At 45.8% G+C, this 23,995-nt stretch overlaps 1 protein-coding gene across 4 annotated transcripts in view; it reads left to right on the top strand.

Annotated features, from left to right (window-relative positions):
* Positions 1–1,316: 1,316 nt before the first annotated feature.
* Positions 1,317–23,995, top strand: part of SETD5 (SET domain containing 5) — a 65,679-nt gene continuing 43,000 nt past the window's right edge. For 3 of the 4 annotated variants that reach the window (XM_033141431.1, XM_033141429.1, XM_033141427.1), the window contains exon 1: positions 1,317–1,505. The gene's annotated coding sequence lies outside the window, so the exon portion shown is untranslated. The remainder of the gene's footprint in view (positions 1,506–23,995) is intronic. The other variant, XM_033141428.1, reaches the window with a different exon arrangement.

The following is a 23,995-nucleotide window of genomic DNA, read 5'->3' as shown; positions in this document are numbered from 1 at the left end:
CACACGCGTTTCCTCCCTTCTTTAAAAAGCGCTGCTCCTCATTTTAACACGAAGCTTTGTGAGAAAGGGCGGACGGGCGTCAGGAAAGGACGCACGCCCAAATTCAGGCTGCGCAAGGAGAGCGGCAGATGAAATTACTGTGTGCACACAGCAACCGCCAATGTTCATAGAGTAGAAGAAAACCGGCCCTTCCCTCACGAGGATTTCCTACTCTCAGGGAAGGCAACCTGTGCAAAGGGGGGATTTTTGGCGGGGTGGTGGACGACAGGGTAAGCTACAAATTATTAGAGCTGCCGGGTCTTCTGAACGCTTACTTGGGAGAAAATCCCGGCCAATTGGGCAGGGCCTCGGCTCCGAGTAAATATGTGCATTATAGGATCGGGCTACAAGATCGCGGGGGGGGCGATGCAAAGCAGGCAAAGACAGTCGATCCTGGCGTGGGGAGGGCAGCCGGCGGACGGTGGAAAGACGAGAGGGCCGCCGCCGCCGCCACAATAGGGCTTATTGGCAAAGCCCGCATTACATCCTGCAGCAGCAGTGCGAGCCCTAACCTGCCCTAAGTAACGAGAGCGCTTCCAGCCTAGCGCACACCCCCTTTCCTGGCGCGAATCTCCCCTGCAGTCACCCCCCCTCCCCGCCCGCCCGCCTGCAGCCCAGCCACCCAGGAGGAGGGTGCATGCGCCGTGTTGCGGCCAGCTCTTCCTCCCAGACCGGTTTATTCGGCGCGCATGCACAGAAGCGCCCTCCGGAGCCAGCGCTGAGCCCGGCCCCTCCCATGCCACGTGTCCCCAAGCAGCACTTAACCCCACGTGGGACTGGCTAAACGCGAGCCAATCGGAAGATTGCCTCGCCCTTGAGCACGTAGAGCAGCAGACCCACGTGCGCAGAGGCGCGGGCAGAAGCCGAACTGCCCTGAACAGCTCCTCTCTCTCTCTCTCTCTCTCTCTCTCTCCCCTCCCTATAGAGCTCTATTACGGAACCAGGCTACCCACCGCACCCACACTGCTCTGAGCTGGGGAAAGCTGCCGCGCTTGCTTTTATAGCCCTTGCGAAGCAGAGTGGCGTTTCCAACAACCAATAGAGCAGCGCCTCTGCGAAGTTGACGGCGGCTGGGGCCGCCCGGGCTTACAGGGAGACGGGATGGGAGCGACCGCCAGCCCTAAGAGAAGGGGCCCAATAGGAGGCGGAAAGGAGTCGGGAGAGGCGGGGGCGGGAGGAAGAACGGAGGGGGGTGGAGATCGCGCGGAAAAGCCGGCCAATGAGTGGGGCCGGTGGGCGTGGCTGGGGCGCCCCTGGCGCCAGCGCTGGGAATCCCCGTGCGCTCAGTGCCGTTTCCGCCCGGCCTGCTGAGGAGGAGCTGTTGGCTGTTCGCTGGTGCCGCGGAGGGGGAGGGGCCGCGGCCGCTGCTCTGTGGAGCTTGAGCTCTCGGTCCCGCCTGCCGCCTAGGAAACACCGTGGCGCCCAGCAGGGCCTAGTGCCGGGGGCCCGGGCAACGGGCCGGACAGGTCAGCTAAGGCAAATGTGGAGCAGGAAAAAAGGGGGCGTGTGGGGTGAAGAGGGGACACCCGTTCAAAAGGCGGGAGGCGGGTGGGAAAGAGACCCACGGAGGGGGAGGGGCGGGAAACTTATGGAGGTGGTGGTGGTGGTGGTGAGGGGTTGTTTCTCGGTGGTCCTTCCTCTGCTCCAGCCCCTTCTCTCATCGCCTCCTTTCAAGCTCCCGCATCTCTCCAGCTGCCCCAGAACTCTCCCCTTGCATTATCTGGCCTGCTGTGGGGGGTTTGGGGATGTGGGGGGTGGGGAGGGCGAGAGAGAGAGAAGTACCTCAGCCTGGCTCTTCCAGGGGAAGTGGAGCCTCTCCCGCATGTCGTGTGGGTGGGTGCTGGTGGTGGAGGCGAAAGAAAGAGGTCACACTCCCTGGCCTGCGTTGGGCACCCCGGTTTCTCTGCACCTTTGGAGGCATCTGGATGTGAAGAGAGGGGTGCGGGTGAATGTGTGTGTACATATACGTGTGTGCATATATATATATATACCCCCGGTTTTTTGTGTGTCTGTGAGTGTGTTTTCTGTGTGTGTGTGTGAGATTGGGGGTGCGTCCATGAGTGGGAATCCCCGCCGAGGTCTTCCCGCAGGGAGGGAAGCCGGGGAGGGTGGGGGGTGGGGAAGGTGGTGGGACTGTTTTTCCGTTTCGCTCCCACCCATCCCCCACCTTCCGCGCCGTGGTGGGGGGTGCGGGTGAGCTTGCCTGGTGCCAGGCGCTGGAGGAGAGCGGGGGCGTCATGGCGAACCTGCGTGTCTGGTCCTGGAGGGTGGGAGGGAGAGTGGCCTCTGTGTTTTTGTGTGTGTGTGTGTGTGTGTGTGTGGTGGGAGGGAGGGAGGGAGAGAGTGGGTGGGGGGAGGGGTGGTGGCTTGTAGGAACCTCTGAATTCACTCCTGTTTCGGGTTCCCAGGCAGGATTCTCTCTGTGCAGTGCGTGTGCGTGTGTGTGGAGCAGGGTCGTGCTGGAGGTGGGGAAGTAGCCGGTCAAATCTTCTGTGGAAAGCCTACTGTGAGAATGTGGGAAAATCCCTTTCTGGGACGATGGCTTCCACTTCAAAGCAGCTGTTTGCCAGGAAAGGGTGTGTGTGTGTGTGTGTGCGTGCGACCGCCCGTCTGTGCTCCTCTGTGAGTTCACCATTGCCTCCCCTCTGCTTCCACCCCTCCTCCTCCATGTGCTGAAGCAGCTTCCCCTGAGCTGCTGCTGCTCCTTCCCTTCCCGCCCCCTCCCTTTCCTCGGCTGTCTGCTTCTGACTTGCTGGCTCCTTCAGGCAACGGGGGAGGAGGTGTTTGACCTGCATTTTCTGCTTTCTCATGGTGCTTGTGTGGCGATGGTGGTGCACTTTAATAATCCTCTTCTCCTTTTCCCTTGCCTGCTGCTGGAGGCTGCAGTATGGACCCCCCTCCCCCAACTTTTTCATTGTCTGACGTGTGTGCTTTATCAGGGTACTTTTTCTGTTTTCTTGCATTGATCTCTGCATCTTAATTGGCAACACAGCCCCTTGTAAACACAATAATGGTGCTGTGGGCAAGGTCGTCATAGTCTCCCCCCACTCTTGTCTTTAGCAGCTTGTCCTTCGGGTTCTAGTGGCCTGCTACTTGAAACAGAGCTCTCTTGTAATGAGACAAAAATCATTTTTACAGTTTTGGGGAATGGTTTCTTTAGTAATCTGGGAAGTGGTTGGTGGGGTTAGAGAATGTCAGGAGTGTCTTCCTTGTGAAGTACCTAGCTGAGAGAGGTTTTGGTCTTTGCAGTTAACCAGTGGGTTCTCCTGTACTTCAGGCAGCAGCCCCTATGTTCAGGGAGATTTTTGCAGAATGGAACAAAATATGCTACTAGGATTCCTTTTGCTGAGGTTGGTGTTACTTTAAGGAGATAATGGCCCTTGCAGTGTGGCCTCCTGCAGTTTCTCTCCCTGGCCCATTATGTAATTGGAGTATTTAAGGCTCACTCAGGCAGAGGCTGTGGGTAGCACAATGAATTGGTTTTGTATTGTAGGGAGATGGGGCCATGGCCTCAAAACCCATGATTTTTGGCAGTAAAGACATAGGCCTGATTGCAAAAATGTTTTCCAAATGAGCTGTCGACACTTGAGGATATGGGTTACAGTACAGACTAGACAAAGACGTACTACTTCCTTAATGGCGTTCAGGACTCTCCCTTTTCACCTATGAAGGTGACATCAGGCAGCCTGCCCCCTCCCCCCTCCAGCTGGCCCAGGAAGTCGGTTTTGCTAGCTATGTCTTGCAGCGCAGAGGTGACCGAGGTTGTTGCTTTGCTTTGGATCCTGTGGGTGAACGTTCAGAGCGTTGACAAGCAGCTAATGTTGGCTCTGGAGCTCTGGTTGCTACGTGAGAAGCTTCAGTAGTGTTGGCTGCTGTCTCCAGGGAAGGACAGCAGCACAACCTCCATTAGTGCTGCACTTAGGAGATGGCTGGTTCATGCACTGAGAGGGGACTCTTCTTTCTAGGGCATGCAAGCTTTCAACTAGGATGATGCAAATTAAGTTTTCCACCCATCCCTGTCACAGTCTTTGGGACTGCTTTTAGGATTTGGCCTGAATATTCAGGGATGTCTGTCTCCTTTATAGCCTTTGCAATTGCAAGAATTGATCTGATCTTTCTGAAGTGGGAGATGCAGCACTGTGCTTACAGTTTGTCTGACTTTAGCTTCCCTTCCAGTAAATCACAGAGCCAGATGCTTTGCTTATTGTTTGTATTGTAGGTCTCTTTCCTCCCCTTACATTGCCTGGGCCCCATTTGCCTTATTGACAGGAATTTCTGCTTTGTGCAATGGGTGTGTACAGCAGACACTAGCCTCCTAGCGCCGAGAGGATTTTCCATTCCGAGAGTGCAGTCAAAATATGACACATTTTGCAAGTGGCAGCAGAGCCCATTTGAAAGAATGACCCCTTCCAGTTAGGTACCTGGGCAAAGCATACATGGAACAGCTTGAGGCAGGCTTATAACAAGTACACTGTTCCCCGTATAAGTACAATACAACAGTGGTCTATTTCTGATGCTTATAAGTATCTGCTCTTGCTCAAGTATTGTGCTTTAATATACTTGCTTCTTGAAATCTTACAGCCACCATAGTCTAATCCCATGGTTAAACACTGTGATGCAGGCTTTCTTAAGGAGACACTGGCAGTTGTAAGAGGAAGACAGAGCTCCTCCTTGACATTGTCTTGTGTGCTGGATCTGTCAGGGAGCAGCGTGCTGAGGTGCCCTCCTCTGGTTGGTGAAACATGGGCAGTTGCCTAATATCCATAACTGACAATATGGAGGGGGAGGGGAGCTTTCCTTGCAGGTGCCATTATATGTTTACACATCATGTGTGCCCCTCAACCATGATTTGTCTAGGACTTAAGTGATTATACTTGCTAAATCTTTGATTTGGTTGGTTTTGGTGGTGGCTGTTAAGATTGTGGTTTTGAGAACCCCTGGAATAGATGTTAAACACCCTTGAAAATGTTCTTTAAACACTAGATGAATCTGGCATGATTTGCCTACATTTGTTGTTGTTCAGTCGTGTCCGACTCTTCGTGACCCCATGGACCAGAGCACGCCAGGCACGCCTACCTTTCACTGTCTCTCGCAATTTGGCCAAACTCATGCCAGTCGCTTTGAGAACACTGTCCAACCAACTCGTCCTCTGTCGTCCCCTTGTCTTTGTGCCCTCAATCTTTCCCAACATTGGGGTCTTTGCCTACATTAAGGGGTGGCATTTGTGATGGTTTATACTGAAAACTATAACACTTTTAAATTGCATCCTGGTTTCATAATGACATTAATGCAAAAACAAGCTGCAGGGTCTTTCATATTAAAAAGTGTTTTTTTTAAAACCTGCAGAGCTGCTTTAGCACATAAGTCTAGGTTGCAACTCATTTTGGCAGATTTCTGTTATGAAGAAAGATGTTTGTATTGCTGTGCTAGGCAGTGTTATCCTACAGTGACTGAGTACAAATGATTCTCATATTGAAAATGATCCTGAACAGTATCCTGAACGGCATATTTGAAATTAGGAATATTATTTGCAAAACCCAAAATGTTAGGAGGCATAATAGCCATACATGCTGGTTTTCTCCTCCCTTCACAGTTGCAGGAATCCTGATAAAATTCTTGATGTTTCTGCACCTTTAGTGTCAAGGGTATTAGCTGGTTCTAGGAAAATGAATGTTTTTGCTAGAAAATGCTTGACTCAGATACTACAATTTTTTTTAAAAAAAAAAAAACTTTACAGTGCTTTTCTATTAATTTTAGCCATGATACTGAAGATCACTGTAACCCTTGAAGTGGCTTTTAGAGTGATTCTGTTGAGCTCATTTGGAAATAATACTTCAGAGTAAGCAGTTTGATGATAGCTTCCTAACTGGTTGTAAAAACAGCAGTAAAGCAATACAAAGGGCAGCAGATAAAGGCAAAAATGTGTGCCACTTGTTCCCTGCTCCAAAGCAACTGCAGTAGACCCTTTAGCTTGTCAGTGAGCAGTGCCCAAAGATCTTTAGTATTCACTTGAATTTCATTTCTGAATACCACTGAAATGGAGCTAATGGCTGCATGTTCCATTCAGGACACAAACAGAATTAATTGTACTGAGATCATTCATTGGCCTTCAACATGGCCTGGAGCTCCTCTTCTGTATTGCACAGAAAATATTAAACTGTTTTCAAGGCTGGGATACCCTGTTATCAGTCAGCTCTGTGCTCCCTTCCCTCTAAATTAGAAGCTTAAGTATATTAAGGAACATGCCAGGGAGCATGTGGCTTCTGAGTATCCGCTGGGCCTTTCAACCTACTTGTGTTTGATGCCCCTTTCATAGGGCCATTCCTTTTCTCATTCAGAACATTATTTTGTCACATCAGAATTGTTGTTAGAAACTCAGATATATAAGCTAGGGGGCAAATGGCTCCTTAAACCAATGTTGCAGTCGCCAAAACGGAATGTCTAGTTGGACCATTCAAGATGTAAGAATACTGTAGTCTTCACAACTGTGAGCAGGGCAGTGGGGTGGGGTAAGTGAAGACAAGCTACAACAATTAACTTTAACATTGTTCACTCTTCCTGTTCAGGCTGCACAGAAAAAGCATTTTGGTTCCTGAAATTCATTATGACTGTGCAGATAAAATATAACTGATAGAATTCTACAGGATGTGGTATTCAAGTGTGAAAACAGTCAAGATCTAATGATTCCCAGGTGTGCACCTCCAGATGGTGTAGATGTCAGGTGTCATCTTGGTGTCCAGGCACCTTTACTTGGTCATAAGTGGCCAGTAGCCTGGTGCCTGGCTAATTTCAAAAACTGAATGGGACACCTTTTTAAAAATACGTTTTTAAGCTTTTGGGTGAATCAAAATGAAGACTACACTGTCTTGGTTAAGTTATGTCACTGTTACCAATTATTTTTTTCCATGGAATTGCATTTTTGTCCCCAATTTCACACCTTTTATCAAATGGAATTTCAGTTTGTGGATCACAGTGGTGTGGTTGCCTGCATTAAGATGCTTGGTGGCCTTTGTATGTTATGTTGCACACATTTTGGTCCCTTAAGCCAGACTGCAAAAACACTACAACAATACAGTTTTGTGGGGATGTTGACTTGTAGAAAACATAAGGGCAATAGAAACCATCATTGAACAAATGGCTTTAATTGCAATGGTGTTAGCAAAGATTATCTTATAAGGTGGAGGAACTGAGTGAAATTGATAAAGGTTGGCTACTCAGTTTGAATAATGGCTAACAGATAAGGAACTGGTTTTCAGGTATTGACAACTAAAAATAAATCCATAGGGTTTGAGAAATTGCAAAGTTAGTCATTGCCCTGGCAAATTTTATTCATATTAGGGACAATTCTGGAGCAATTTTCTCTGATGGACAGTGGGACTACACTTACTGCAGAAGAGGCACTTGAATGGATTCCTTGAGCAGAAGTTCTGGAATTCATTTATTTTGAGGGCATCTCTGCTGAAGACAAAGACAGTTGCTTATAGTCTCACTTCCTGTACATCTGATTTGTGTGACTTTTAAAAATAGAAAGTTAGGCAATGTAAGTTTTTACAGTCTTGCTATGTTCTTCACTCTAATTTATGAGTCTGGATTATCAGGGTTCTTGCTGTACTGATGTCTTATCCCAGATAAATGATAAGGGGTAGCCTAAATGTTGTGCTTGAATCCTTTAAAATTAAGAACCCAGTCTTGAATACTTTAATTAGCAAATATCAGGCTTTTCAGTTATTCTAACAGCTGGTTTAACAAATTTCTTTCAGAGAACAAAATGTGACTTATGTGGTGGTAGTGTATTCTCAAAGAAGAATATTTTTCATCTATCTATCCATCTATATCTCCTCCTGCTTTACTGCTTGTTCATTAGAATCATAGTAGAGTAGGGATTTCTCTGTTTCTGAGGTATTTCAGTATCCCAAAGGAATGGCAGACTCTGGCAGTTGCTTCTAGCATATGGATTGCAAACAGTTAGTGATTACAAGCCATCGTAGCAGAGGAAAATTTGGAAAAAAAACTTTAATGACATTTCACTAGGCCTGATCCTTTTTATCTGGAAGAACTGAGAACATAAAGATGGTTTGAAAACCACAGCCCCCCCTTTTTACCTTCTGGCTAAACAAAACCAGGGGTGGAAGTTTGACACTATTCTAACTATGAAGGATTCCTTCCCTCTTCCACACTGACAGTATTCAACAGTTACTTTTGTCCTACTGGACTCTGCTTAGGGCAGGGGTCAGCAAATGTTTTCAGCAGGGGGCCAGTCCACTGTCCCTCAGACCTTGTGGTGGGCCAGGCTATATTTTGGGTGGAAAAATATGAATGATTTCCTATGCCCCACAAATAACCCAGAGATGCATTTTAAATAAAAGCATACATTCTACTCATGTAAAAACACGCTGATTCCCGGACCGTCCGTGGGCCAGATTTAGAAGGTGATTGGGCCGGATCGGGCCTACCCATGGCTTAGGGCCTACCCATGGCTTAGGGGATAGGACTTGAGTACGTTGCTAGGAGTCTTAGAGCTTTTATAGCATGCTCAATCAGTTTATAATGCTCAGATTCACTTGTTTACCAGTAAAAGAGTTTCTTTTGGCATTTATAGTGGAGGCTTTTGTGCATTCATACTATAGTCCCAGATATGAAATTTGCTGAAGAGCATGGAAAGCCATGTGAAAGTTGCTCAAGCATTTCTTATTCTGAAATGTTTTAAAAATCTTAATGCCTTTCTCACTCTGGATTGAAAGAGTGAAAAGAAGCACTGACAAGTTGCTAGTTGAATGCAACTTTAGGAAATTATGCAAGAGTGACTAAAAGCAACACCTCATGTTTAAAGCTGTAGCTGTTGTTGTTTGATGCAGGCAAGTTTACTCTTGTTAGTCCTTCAGGGCCCATGGACCTCAAGGTGTGTCAGTTAGATTCTATTGCATCCTATGCCATGACAAAATTGTCAGCTAAACCTGGGCTGGAAAATGGAAAGTGTGGAATGAAGAGTGCTCCTAGCCATGTAGACCACTCCTGAGATGCAGGTCACAAGAACGTTTCTGAAATTTCATAACATGAGTTCCTCATTACTAGGAAACAAAATTCATTACCTAATCTGATAACATTTGGAAAGTCATATGTTATCTAGATTTGTGTCCTATGCTGTACACCTATGGCAGGCTGTAAGAGTGTCCAGAAAGGTCGTTTTTAGAGGGGCGGGAGGAGGAAACTACACCTTAACCTCCATTGTCAATTTTATTCTTGTTAATACCTCCTGCAAACTATAGTCCGGGACTAATTTACTAATACTATTAGTACTGTTGCTGATTAGTACTAGTAATACTAATGCTATAGACCAGTGTATAACTTCCTTTACTATGTATAAATCAAGTGGGATGTGTAGTGGAGAGGGGGCGGAGTCAAGAGAATATACGTACCAGCACCAGGTATTAAATTATTGTTTTTGAGATATAAGTGGATCAGTGTTATCACATTTCAATCAGTTTCACTTTGTTCCTTGTCACAAATTGTCACATCTGTTACCTCTGCTCTTCCTCTAGATGCCTGATGTACTTGAATGATCCCTATCATCATTGCTTTGTTTTACATAGCCCTTCAGCCCTATGGCATAGTTCATAAATCTCATGTTGTTTGGGATATAAAGTAGAGAGGTTGTGGCTCACTGAAGGTTACTGGGGTCTAAGTTCTTTGTTGCATCAGTTGAACTGCAGTGTATATTGTTGTAGGCACTTGCTTTTAATAAATGCTGTAGAATAAATGCTGCTCCCCCGATTGCTTGTGGGCTAAATTACCTAGTTTGTTTTGAAACATTTTCATGGAGTTTTAAAAATATATATTTTGGGGGACTCCATGGGTGCCCTGACCTGTCTGTCGTGTGTTACAACCTAGGCCAGGCTTGCATCTGGAGATAAACTTGAGTTGTGTTCCCAAGTCTGTTTGAATGCATGTTGAAAGTGTATAAACTGTTTCATCATGGGAGTTTCCATATACCTTCCTGATATTTTCACATCAAATGTGTTTCAGCAGCAGCTATGATTGTTAAGAGGGCAGTTGGAGATGGGGCACCAGTAAGGGGGCTCATTTCTTGATACTGTACTTGGTACCTTACAGCACAATTCTAACCATATCTACTCAGAAGTAAATCCTATTGAGTTCAAGGAGCTTATTCCCACCCAGGTAAGTTGGGTTGGAATTGAAACCTAAAATTCATAACATTACTTGTACTGGTTTTAAGTGATGCCAACCTTGACTGGACACTTACTTTGGTGTTAAGAATAGCTTATTTCGGATTAGCTTCAACCTGTTCTTAATTGACTTAAGCTATGACTGAAATAGGTTTGATAAAATAGAACTAATCTTTTGTACACAGATTTGTACTAGTTGAACTACATCAGTTGATAGTAGTTTTAAAAACTAGAATTATCTTGTGTGCTGAACTTTTTTTTAGGTACGTTTTTCTGTTGATCTTTTAGTAAATTTGGGTCACTTCCCAGCTTTGTTAGCTTCGCATTTCTGGAAAAGTCTTACTTCTGTGAAATGGGGATAGTATTTTCCTCCTTTTGTGATTTTGTGGTGTCATACTTTACTTTGGGTGGGCTCAGTGTCTCATACTATGTGTGTCCAATACTACTAAAGTGAAAGTAAAATATTGTTTGGAATTTCTTTACCATAAAACTGCCCCTTGTTCTAATTAAATATGTACTATGAATAGTATTTTTGTGGTGTATTCTTTCAGTGGCTTGCTGACAAATTCTGAAGATAAGTCACTCTTCAGTGACTTACTATTGGTGATCTGACTGTACATCTCCTATATGTGGGGGGAAATCTATGAAACTGGAGAGAACTTGAGGCTTGAACCACTGTCCTGTATCAAGAATTGGGAACCTGTGACTTTCCACATGTTGGTCATGAGCCAGAATGGCTAATGGTCAGGAATTATGAGACCTGTAGTCCTCAAAACAGCTGGAGGGCCATAGGTTTCCCACATAGACATTAGAAAGATAATGTAATATATCTATAGCCTGGTAAATTTTAGCAAAGTCCAGTCAGAGGGGTGGTTGCACCGAAAACATGTCAGAGGCGGATCTGCAGTAGCTTGTTTTAAGTATGCATAGTATACACTACAAATCCCAACATGCTGCACTCCACCTTAACGCTTATAGCATGCTGGGGCTTGAAGGTTTCTCCAGTAAAGTCAGGCGTTTAACAGCTCTGTACCATATTGAAGCCGTTCCTCGTCTTCAGTTATAATTTGTAATATCTTAAAAGTGCTTCCCCTTCTTTTAAATGCTAGTTGAATGGTTAACCAGACTGCATCTTTCAGAATAGTACCGGTAGTTCATAACAGAAAAGAAGATAGTCCTCTGGCACCTTAATTTATTGCAACATGAGAATTTGGACACAGGAGTCTATTTCACTGGGAGCATTGGCTTTTGAAGGATAATTATATCTATCTACAAACATTCAGAGGGAGGAAAACCCTATTTTGCAGTCCTATTAGTATTACCTTTATACGTAATTGGTGTCTGTTCTGCTTAACTCCTAATTTCTTAAAGTTAGTTTCCTTGGTTCACTGACGCATGTCGGCAGCAAGAAACCGTAAGGACCAGGCCTGAGGCCTTGTATTGCACATTCAGTACAGACTTAAAAAATAAAAATAAAAATCCTTCCAGTAGCACCTTAGAGACCAACTAAGTTTGTTCTTGGTCTCTAAGGTGCTACTGGAAGGAATTTTTTTTATTTTTTATTTTGTTTTGACTATGGCAGACCAACACGGCTACCTACCTGTAACTCAGTACAGACTTGTTAGGGTGAATCTGATCTACATCTATTATCCATTTACTTTCAGGAATTGGATTTTGAAGTGTTGCATTTACTTGCTTGGTTTATATCTCTTGGTTTTGTTTCATTTAACCCCATAAATGCTGGAATCCTGCTCTTGGTCAAAAATCACTCTTAAAGTTTTCTGAGCATTTTGAAGGAGCATTTTGAAAGCGCCTCCGCACTGATATGGTTGTAAGTGAACCAGCTTGCTAATTGTGTTGATGTTGCAGACCACTAGAATGAACAGTTGGAGTTCCAGACAGGGCAGGTAGTTAGAAGCACAAAACTACTGGAATATTTGTAAGAGCTTCATAATTTCCCACGACATGATCATTGTAAACCTGTCTGACCCTCCCAACATTGTGTAAACCCTTGCTGCAGGAAAAATTCTTCAGTTTTCTGCAATGGCTAAGCTGAAGTGGGACATTTGACTTCTATGTAAGCTAAATATGTTGATTATTGCAGATTGGAGATTCTCTTGCATATTGTGACTGGATGAGGAAACAGTTAATGAGACTATGTCTGAGAATGTAGGGAAGTAGATTAGTAGTAGGATCTGCTGGTTTTGGAGGCATGAGAGGAAATCCGTAGCCTTTTCTACAAGTAGCAGCTGCGTTACAGCAGCTGAACTCTGTCTAGCAGTGTTGCAGCTCCCTTTCTCCCCTGGAAGAAAGCACTGATTCTAGGCAGCAAAATGTCTCCCTTTAGAATACAGCAAAGAACTGTGGTAAAATCTGCTTACCTGAGACTCTAGAAGTTAGGGTTTCTTCTTAGGTCTTTACTTGCTTGCTTGCTTTAGCCTTAAAGAGAAAGAGGGAAGCAGATGAGTCAGAGCTTTAAAAACCGACAGAGCAGATGACTCTTGTTTTAATGTAGGGATTTTGCTGCGTTGGGGATGTGTGTGATAGGTATGGAACATGCCAGTGGAGGCAGTGTGTTTGGGGCCCCAGTTGCAGGAGTTGCAGAATGGAAGCAGTTCCTGGTGCGATAGAAGCAGCTTCCCAATACCAAATATAGTTAAGAATGAATGTTGGATAGCTAGGCAGGTCATCATTAGAAGCAAGTTCAGAAACCCTTTCTCTGGCTTAGCTTTTCCTCAGTGCATTTGTTTCCACGAATATCTTATCTCCTTGAACCATATTGTCAGGTCCGCAAGGGGGTTGCTCACGAGTAACTGCAAAGTCCGTCTTGTCTTTTAACAGTTTTATTGTGTAAACTATTTACAGTGCGGAGCTACCTAAAAACATGACTGCCTAGTCGCTTGAAGAATCCGGAAGTGCCTGCTTTCTGCTACGACCCCAACATAGGAATTTCAGCACCCTAAAGTGCCACCTCCCCGGTCTCTTGACCCCTCTGCACAGCTCAGGTGACGGAAGTGGCATTTCCCCCTCAGAGCAGGTCTGCCAGACGGTGCTGCATCTCTGAGCAACATCCTGGAGCCTGCGCTCCACCTGGCTGCCTGAGGATAACTCCTCCCCCCCAGGGGTGGTGCTGGACAAACCGCTGGGAGACGTATCACTGGATAGGAGTGGCTGGGGCTGCCTGTACCCACTGCGACCTAGCCTGGCCGCGGAGGGCAGATCCTTGACACATATATATGAATATGTTGACACTAAACTAGTAAAATTCAGAGATGCAGTATGTGAAAACTCCCAGACTTGGGAGTTGCTTTGAAATGATTTGCATAAGGATAAAGAGTCGTGAAGAATAAGCCTTTGGTCAAGATCTTCAGAAATCAATAAGTCGGGAGTGTAAATGAAGAATCTGTCCTTTTTTGGTGGGAGTCTCCAGGAAGGGGCAGCACTGCCCTAGCCCTTCATTATGATATGGTCAGTCACCATGGTTGAAGATTATAAAAGCAGTGGGTCATTACTATGATTAAGACAGAGCAAAGGTTAGCATGCAGAACAAGTACTGCAGTCAGTGTAATAATAATAATAATAATAATTGTTTATACCCTGCCCATCTGGCTGGGTTTCCCCAGTCACTCTGGGCAGCTCCCAACTGAATATTAAAAACACAATACAGCATTAAACATTAAAAAGTTCCCTAAACCGGGCTGCCTTCAGGTGTCTTTTAAAAGTAAGATAGTTACTTATTTCCTTGACATCTGATGGGAGGGCGTTCCACAGGGCGGGCACCACTACCGAGAAGGCCCTCTGCCTGGTTCCCTGTAACTTCACTTCTCGCAGTGAGGGAACCACCAGAAGGCCTTCGACACTGGGCCTCAGTGTCTGGGCTGAACGATGGGGGTGGAGACGCTCCTTCAGGTATACAGAACCTCAGATATATAAGGTAGGCACCTAGTGTCTCCTTAAACCCAGGGTTACAGTAACAAAAACAGAAAACCTAGTTGCCATTTTGGGGCAATACAACTTTCAGTTCCTGAAATTCATTCTGATTGTGCAGATAAAATACAGTGGATAGAATTCATTGTTGACATCTGAAGGCATCCCTGTATCAGGAAATTTTTAATGTCTGATGTTTAAAATATATATATATATATCTGCTGTAAGCTGCCCAGAGTGGCTGGGGAAATCCAGCCAGATGGACGGGGTATGTATAAATAAATAAATAAATAAATAAATAAATAAATAAATAAATAAATAACTATTCTATTAGTATGTGAGAACAGTCAAGATCCAAGGATCCCCAGGCATGCACCTCAGATGGTAGAGACGTCAGTTGCCATCCTGGTGCTTGGGCTTCTTCACTTGGTTGCAAGTGGCTGATAGCCAGGTGCAAAATATGCCTGGCGATTGTCAAATACTGACTGTAGTCTGTCGTGTCCATGACCTGTGAAGCACATGCTACTTTAACGAGGGAGTGTTGTTAATGTTGCTGTGATTTTCGGAAAGCCTCTCTGAGATAGGATAATTATGCTGAAAACAGCAGCAGCATAAATGTACTGTAGATTCTGGATGTCTGAAAGCCTTGATACTCAATGTTGAATAAGGGGTACATCCCAAAATTATGCTTCCTAAAAATGTTTGAAGAGCGGGAGGTATCAACAACATATTTGTGCGCTATAAATTTAGAGCTCTCTGCTCAGACCATTGTTGAGGTGAGAGGTTTTAGTATACCAGTCAAGAACAGTCCCTTTAGCTGTTTAGCAGTTGTTGTCTGTGCACTTCTCCTGCTTTGCAAGTTACCGTATATACGTGAGTATAAGCCGATTTTTTCAGCCCATTTTTTGGGCTGAAAAAGCCGCCCTCGGCTTATACACAGGTGAAGCGGGCGGCTGCAAAGGGACAAGCGGCAAGAAAGGGATCCTTTCTTGCTGCTTGTCTCCCCTGCCCTGCCGATCCCCCATCTGTGCCTGCTCTCTGATCCCTCGTCCTGTGCCTGCTCTGTGCGAGGATCGCCTCCTCCTCCTCCTCCCGTCCCTTCTCCCCGAAGGGGAACAGAGGTAGCGACGGGGGCAGCGGGAGCAGGACAAGTATCGAGCAGGCGTGCGAGCCGGCTCAGCCCCAGAGAGCCTGTTGCTTTTGCCCCCATCCCATCCCAGCTCAGTCCGCCATAGAAACTGCCCACCCTGAAACTACCCACCCCTGAAACCTTCCCAGAATCTGCTCCCTTAATTCCTCCCTGAATATGCCCCCTCCCCCTGAGCCCTCCCTGTAAAGAGACCCTTTCTTTCCAAGCCTTCCCTCTTAACCCCTGCCCATCCCAGCTCTGCCCACTGTAGAAACTGCGCTGAGACTCTATGATCCTGTGCCTGCTCTACCTCTGCCCATCCCAGCTCTGCCCACTGTAGAAACTGCGCTGAGACTCTATGATCCTGTGCCTGCTCTACCCCTGCCCATCCCAGCTCTGCCCACTGTAGAAACTGCGCTGAGACTCTATGATCCTGTGCCTGCTCTACCCCTGCCCATCCCAGCTCTGCCCACTGTAGAAACTGCGCTGAGACTCTATGATCCTGTGCCTGCTCTACCCCTGCCCATCCCAGCTCTGCCCACTGTAGAAACTGCGCTGAGACTCGATGATCCTGTGCCTGCTCTACCCCTGCCCATCCCAGCTCTGCCCACTGTAGAAACTGCGCTGAGACTCTATGATCCTGTGCCTGCTCTACCCCTGCCCATCCCAGCTCTGCCCACTGTAGAAACTGCGCTGAGACTCTATGATCCTGTGCCTGCTCTGCGCAAGGCATCGGGGAGGGAAAAGTGGGGAGAAAGTGCTCCTCGATGCTTTTCCTCTCCTATGCCTTGCACAGAGCAGTCACTGCTCTGTGCGAGGATCGCCTCCTCCTCCTCCCGTCCCTTCTCCCCGAAGGGGAACAGAGGTAGCGACGGGGGCAGGGGGAGCAGGAGGAGGACAAGTATCGAGCAGGCGCGCGAGCCGGCTCAGCCCCAGAGAGCCTGTTGCTTTTGCCCCCATCCCATCCCAGCTCAGTCCGCCATAGAAACTGCCCACCCTGAAACTATCAACCCCTGAAACCTTCCCAGAATCTGCTCCCTTAATTCCTCCCTGAATATGCCCCCTCCCCCTGAGCCCTCCCTGTAAAGAGACCCTTTCTTTCCAAGCCTTCCCTCTTAACCCCTTCCCCCATCCCAGCTCTGCCCACCCTAGAAACTACCCACCCTGAAACTTTCCCAGAATATGCCCCCTTGCCCTTGATGCCCTCCCTAAATATGCCCCAACCACCCCTGAAACATTCCCAGAATCAACCCCCTTCCCCCTTAATCCATTCCAGAATCTCCCCCCTTAATTCCTCCCTGAATATGCCCCCTCCCCCTGAGCCCTCCCTGTAAAGAGACCCTTTCTTTCCAAGCCTTCCCTCTTAACCCCTGCCCATCCCAGCTCTGCCCACCCTAGAAACTGCCCCCATCCCAGCTCTGCCCACCCTGAAACTTTCCCAGAATATGCCCCCTTGCCTCTCATGCCCTCCCTAAATATGCCCCACCCACCCTGAAACCTTCCCAGAATCTGCCCCCTTCCCCCTTAATCCATTCCAGAATATTCCCCTTGCCCCCTGAAATGTACCCACAATATGCCCCCTTATCCCCTGAGCCCTCCCTGTAAGAGACCCTTTCTTTCCAAGCCTTTTATTGGTATTTATTTTTATTTTTGAAATTTACCAGTAGCTGCTGCATTTCCCACCCTCGGCTTATACTTAAGTCAATAAGTTTTCCCAGTTTTTTGTGGTCAAATTAGGTGCCTCGGCTTATATTTGCGTCGGCTTATACTCGCGTATATACGGTAATAGCCATAGGTGTTCCCTTAGTCCAGAGTGCAAACAGAGACAGAGAAATAGTAAACTGCCATATCTATGCAGTACTGAATTCAAAATGATTGCTTTGGGTTCCCATATTTGTTCGGATTAAGGCTGATGCCACATGTTATGACAGTCCTGTGCATTTTTACTCAGAAGCCAAGTCCCAGGGGTGTCAGTGGAGCTTAATCCCTAGTATATATGAATCTGCTGCACTTCTCTCAGGCCACTGGTGAACAAACAGGTAGCCATACTAAGATCGCCACAGAATGGGCAGAAAGGCACTTCTTTGTCATGCCACAATGTCTGCTAGAACCAGCCTTTTTGGGGGTACCCACAAACTCCCAACTCACACATTTTCTTTGCTTTCTACTCTCATCATCTAGTGACAGTTCTGATAGACCTGCAACTCTGCTCTGTATTCTTCTCCTTGTTCACAGGATTGACCGGTCACACTTGCATGTGATCTGTCATTGCTGGCAAATCTCTTCAGACAAATCACCTGCCTCTCTCTTGCTATCCAGATCACATATCCCCTTTCTTGAAATGTACCACTTTATGCCGTGTCTGCTGTGACCTTAAGAATGTAGTTCCTGACATGTAAGAATAGACCTGGCTTCACTTGGTTGATAGATGGAAGTCAAAAGTCCTTTTGTTCATTGTTCCTTTAACCTCCCTTGAATGGTTGTCGCCATGTCCCCAAAGTCGTCATAGAATTCTCAAGCAAGCTATGTTGCAATTAAGGAACTTCACAAATAAGTATCACATGCAACCAGGCCTATCCCTCTCCCTCTTATTTTTACATTGTAGTTCGGACATTGGTCTCTGCTCGGTTGGCATTCTGCTTTGGTTAGCTTCTCTATGCTTCCTCAGAAGTCAGCAAATGCTAAAAAAAACAGTAATCAGATCTCATGTTCGTGGGCCTTGCTTTTCTCTGTTTTAACCACCGAGTGTTTTTTCCTGTTCTGTAGTGATATGTTTTGTGCAGCTCTTGTACTAGTAAGCAGAATAAAGAGGTAATTCAGACATTCTTTTGAAGACATAGCTATTTTTAAAAATGCTTACAGTTCCAGCCTTGCAATTGCAAGTATATAGTAGCTAAACGTAGAGACTTTGCTCTGAGCCTCGGAACATTTTTAGAAATTAGGAGAAATAACAAAAGTGATGTTGGTGATGCTAGTGTTAGTGGAAATTTCCATGGTCATGGGATGTAGATAATGCTGTTTACTAACTCTTGTATTTGCCTATCTTTAGTTGTATACATATACAGAAATATGATTGACAAGGAGGAAAATATATAAAGTGGGTGTGTGGACTGGAGGGAGTGGTGTAGAATGTTGCCCTTTAACCTAAGGCTGGGAGGAGGTGATTATTTTTGTGTAGCAATATCTGCTCCCCCCCAAACTGCTACTCCCTTAATACAGCTTTTGGCCTAGTCACTTTCATACCAGGGCGGAAGGATATCTTCTTGGGTGACGGGGTTGCTGAGAGGAGCAGGAAGCCTTGCATTTTTAAGACACAATTTTTTCTCATGTGAATATCGGGCTGGGTGTTTATCCTTTCATGATCTCCAAAGCTTTTTTTTTTTTTAAGGTTCCTGAATTGTTCTAGCCATGGCAGTGGTGTTGGGTGGGGATGGTTTTTTACACTATGTTGTTCAGTCGTTCAGTCGTGTCCGACTCTTCGTGACCCCATGGACCAGAGCACGCCAGGCACGCCTGTCTTTCACTGCCTCCTGCAGTTTGGTCAGACTCACGTTGGTAGCCTCGAGAACACCGTCCAACCACCTCATCTTCTGTCTTCCCCTTCTCCTTGTGCCCTCAATCTTTCCCAGCATCAGGGTCTTTTCCAGGGAGTCTTCTCTTCTCATGAGGTGGCCAAAGTATTGGAGCCTCAGCTTCAGGATCTGTCCTTCCAGTGAGCACTCAGGGCTGATTTCCTTCAGAATGGGTAGGTTTGATCTTCTTGCAGTCCATGGGACTCTCAAGAGTCTCCTCCAGCACCATATACACTATACAATATGTATTTACAACAGTTGTACCACCCTTATACTGTATACAGTGGTACCTCTGGTTACAAACTTAATTCGTCCCAAAACTGTTCGTAACTTGAGGCGCGCTTTCGTTAATGGGCCTCCTGCTGCCGGCACGCGACTTCCCCTCGCAAAGTTCGCTACCCGGAGCATCTACTTCTGGGTTAGTGGAGCTCGTTACCCGAAGTGTTCGTAAGGAGGACAGTATGTAACCCGACGTTCCACTGTGTGCCTATTTCAGCTTCTCTGGTTCAGCTTAGGGAAGCTAGTTCTGGCTTTTCCAGGGCACATCTCAATGAAAATACCAAATCTGATTTTAGTGAAGCCTGTAGGCAGTGACTCTTCTTGACCATATAGCCTCCAGCTCTGTGAAAAACTGACACTAATAAACACCTGAAGAGGCCACTGGGTGAGGGAGAGGGAATGCACATTGGCTGAAAATGAGCCTTGGGAGGGAGGCAGAACCACAAATGAGAATGGCACCTGGCACCATAGGAATCGCTTTTGTAGCCAGCAGCTCATAGGAGTGTTTGTTACTCGTGGAACAAACACTGCGCTTTCAAGGAAGCTTTCACATCTTCTCCTTTTGGTGCCCACTGCAGCTTTGGCTTGTAAAGTTTTTGTTGGCATGATTTTGAGCCTACTAAATGGCCAAAAGGACTTCAGTGCTTCTTTGGCATTGGAAACGTTCAGTAGTCTGCATAGTGCTGCTACAGTGGAGGTCTATGTCTGACTCCAGAGACATAATTTTTGGGCAGGTCTCTGCTTGTTACTGCTTTGCATTAAACCAGTTTAAGGACCCAGCCTTTTGCATTCCCACACTTGGCTTGTACCACTCCCTGGAGCTTCTTGCCTGTATATGCACGGCCTTGTTGATCAGTGGTGGGTGGATTTTATCCTTGTTATTTTACAAGAACCCCAAGATCTACCAGCCAGAGCCAGGTGCAAAAGACATAGAATTAGAAGTAGAAAACAGACTGCCTGTGAGCGTATTTTGAGTCTAGGAATTGATTTTCAGTACCAGAGCTGAACTGAGTTCACAGTCCTTTCACACAAAAGCCCTGCTTAGCTTTCTTCATTTTAGCAGCCTAATTTATGTGGGAACAGTTGTTTTGTTCTTTAAGAACAAAAATTGGGAGTCATTTAAATCTATGATCCGCTGGTAGATTCTGATCTATCTTCTGCCCACTCACATTGTATGTAGATTGTGTGAGAAACCTGGGTTCCAATTAAGGAGGATTTGGAATACTTGGACTTCAGTGCCTCTTAGCATTCATGTGTGGGATGGGCTAAGCAACTTTAAAATGGAGCCTCATTTAGGCTTAATTTGACCCCAGAAACAGTTAACTTTCTCCCAAAGATACTGCAGCAAGCTGGGTGCAAGGCCTATAAACAGATGTGCACAAGCTATTAACATAGCTTTACAGCAGAGTAACCAACATGCAATCCTAACTTTTCTGTGGTGAATATGGCTACCCATTCACCTCCCAGTTGTGCTGTTACATGGTACTTACTGCATTGATGGTTCTTAGAATGTTGATCCCAAAAATCATGTGAGTGACTATGTAAACCTGTTTAGGAGTGCCCAGAAAAGGGTTAAATGTCCATTTGGCAGCCTGTGGACTGATTCTGTGGCTCCTGAATCATACCAGCACCATCAAGCTTAAATTTCATTATGAGTGCTTCTAACAACATGTCAAACCCTGCAAGATGATGAGAGAGGGTGCAGGAGGGAGAGGGAGTTTGTGTTAAGTAGCTGATCCCACTTCTCTCTCCTGAAATTTTCCAAACGGTTTTTAGTTTACTGTTCCACCCTCCCCGCCCTCTCCCCACCTCCATGGCAGCAGCCTGCAAAACATACACGATCAGTTCGATCGGTCTGAAGGATCATTTGCTGGTAACTTTTAAGGGGAGGGAGGAATAAAATCAGGTTTATAATGGAGGTAGGGGCTGAACCTTAAGTATAGAGTAGCTGCCACGGCTCCATAATTGCTGCACTGTGTCGTGTTGCCATGGTTCCCAGTGCTGTGTCTCTGCATGGTTTCTGAGAGTAGGGCCAAGGCAGCCAGTCACAGCAGAGCTGCTGTGTACGTGTTTGGGGAGTTTAGACTTGTACTGACAAGGAAGTGATTGGAGAGAGCCCTGTGCTTATAGTTAGGGTGTTAGGAAAGGATCTGGGTATTTCCCACCCCACATTGCATGTGTTTTTATTCCTTCCCTTCCTCCTCAGACAGACTGAGGTGGGAAACATTATAAGGCAGCATAAATGCTTAGTTCCTCCCTCCATCGGTCCTCAGTCACGGGGGCAATGACATGAAATGTGGGATTCCTTCCTCTACCAAATGGTGGGGTGGGGTAGCTGTGGGGAAGGGAGGCTGCTGCCTTTGGATTGGCTCGGGCGTGTTTTCATCAGAGATCCTTTGGCTGACTTGCCATCTGCATAGGCTGTGAATACTTCTCTCTGGCGCAGACCTTGTTCCTTGGGATTGCATCATCTCTGGGAGAGCAGCCAGGTCCGGAGCACTAGTACAAAGACTTTGTGAAGCAGATGCGGCCTGTTCTGTCTCTGAAGCATTTCTCCTCCTTCCTGCTCATCCTTCCCACAGGATTCCAGAAAGAGAGCTTGCTCTGAGAGCCTCTCAGTAGGTCAGCTGCCCTTTGGACTCTGAATCCCAGCTGCTTCCTGTACACCTGGCTGATGCAATGTCTGCCTTTGAAATCCCTGCTGGAATTCACTCTGGAGTGGTTTTGTTTGCCTTTTCTGGGAGTGGCCAAGCAGGCAGAGCGGGCCTGTCACATGGCGTCCTTGAATATAAAAAGCCTGTCGCCAGATTTGCAGATGCAGAGCTCTCTCCTTTCCAATCTAGCAACCGGTTCCTGGCAAATTTTGTCAGGCATTGCCTTCTCTTGGTGGCAGATATATATCATGTGCACATTACAGTTGCTAGCATTGTAATCTGTAATTTGCCTGTGTGATTGTCCTGGGAATTCTGAAGGGGTTGATCTGAATTTGAGTTCCAGTCCAGCTGAGTCTATTTACACCCTTTTCTTATGATTCAGCTGTTCGCATTTTTTTTCTCCCAAATGCCATCTACGTAAAATAATTTAGGGAGTGATACTTTACTGACAGGTTTGTAAGGATTCATATTTTTTAAAAGCAAAGGTCTGCTTTAACTATTTCCAATAAGGTATTTTACTGCACTTTCACATATTCCCCACCATCACCTCCCACACACTTTGGACTGAAAAGCAAGGTATTTATGAATACTGATCTTGGTGCTTCGGCCCCCATTAACTGTGAATCTCAGAAGATGTGGTGCTTATGATAGAGCATGGACCTTCCTTCTTGTTGTCATCCCAGGTTTTTTCACTGTTATATCCTGAATTAGAATTCTAATATCAAGGCTTCCAGACAGTTTGGAGTGATAAATTGTGGCCGGATGCTAATTGGGGTTGACTGCTAGACTAGATGATCCATTAGTCTGACTCACTATGAAAGTATTTCATATTGGTCCCTGAACCATCCTTTTGTGTCAGAGAAAGACTGGGGAAGGCTTTCCCAATTTAGAGAACCCTCGTTTTCATTTTGTAAATGTAGCTTTTTGTCCTGTGGCTGAAAAATCGTGCAGTGACAACGCTTGAATAATAGAAATAGGAAGCAAAGCAGCAAAAAATTGATTACCCAACTAACAAATATCAATCTGGATGTTGAATTTATAATTTAAGGGATAACTCACGTTTTTCACATCTGAGACAATCGATCACAGTGCTGAGGATCCTGTAGAGTAAATGCAGTATGCCTGGCAACATGCAACTAAAATATGTAAATCAACTGCAGCCCTCTAGCTTGTAATCTATTTCCAGCTCAGCCTTCAGTGCTGAAATAGTTCACACACCCCTCCTGCTTTTTCATATGCTTCATCTACCAGCTTCTGTTTTATTCAGGCCTTATACCCTGTGTCCGATGATTTACAAATAGAAAGCTATTAAGCACAACCCCGCCTTATCCACCAATGAGGCAACTAGCATAAAAACAAAATTAAAGTGGCTACACTCTGTGGAATGGCTGTCTAATAAGAAAAGTGTAGAAAAAGTTGAATGCCCAAATGAGAACAAAAATGAGCAGTAATTTGAGCAAAAGAAATGTAAGCGCATAACAAGGGATGCAAAAGAAGAATTAGACAGTGCATCAGTAAAAACAACATAGGATCAACTTTTTAAAATAACCCTCTTCAAAATACATTAGAACAGTGTTTTTCAACCTTTTTTGGGCAAAGGCACACTTGTTTCATGAAAAAAATCACGAGGCACACCACCATTAGAAAATGTTAAAAAATTTAACTCTGTGCCTATATTGACTATATATAAAGTAATTTTTCAATTTTTCCCACGGCACACCAGGCAACATCTCGCAGCACACTAGTGTGCCGCGGAACAGTGGTTGAAAAACACTGCATTAGAAGCAGCAAACCAGCTGGGGAGATGGCTGGATTTTTGGGTGATAAAGGAGTTAAATGTGTGCTAATGGAGTAAAAGAGTGAGTGCAGAGAAGCTGAACGAATTCTTTGCATGTATCCTCAGTGCAGAAGATGTAATTCAGATTCCTGTGCCTGTACCAACTTTCTTAGGAAGAAACTAAGGTATAGATACTTTCCTGGGTGACATGTGCAATGCAGAAGAGAGATCTTGGTGCTTTTCAGTAGCATTTACTGTAGCATCCTTATGGAGAGATTGCCTGAGTTGGGGAGGGGTGTACTGCTTTACAGTGGTTCCAGGCTATTACTCCACTCCCACACATTTAATAGGATGAGATTGGCTGATTTTTAAATATCAGCACAATGTTAATTAACTATTCCTGATTATTTTCATTCTTGGGGGGAGATAGTGTT

The sequence above is a fragment of the Lacerta agilis genome, chromosome 2 (assembly GCF_009819535.1).
Source record: "Lacerta agilis isolate rLacAgi1 chromosome 2, rLacAgi1.pri, whole genome shotgun sequence".
Taxonomy (NCBI): Eukaryota; Metazoa; Chordata; class Lepidosauria; order Squamata; family Lacertidae; genus Lacerta; species Lacerta agilis.
The sequence above is the reverse complement of the archived record's forward strand: the minus strand, read 5'-3'. Positions and strand labels throughout refer to the sequence as shown.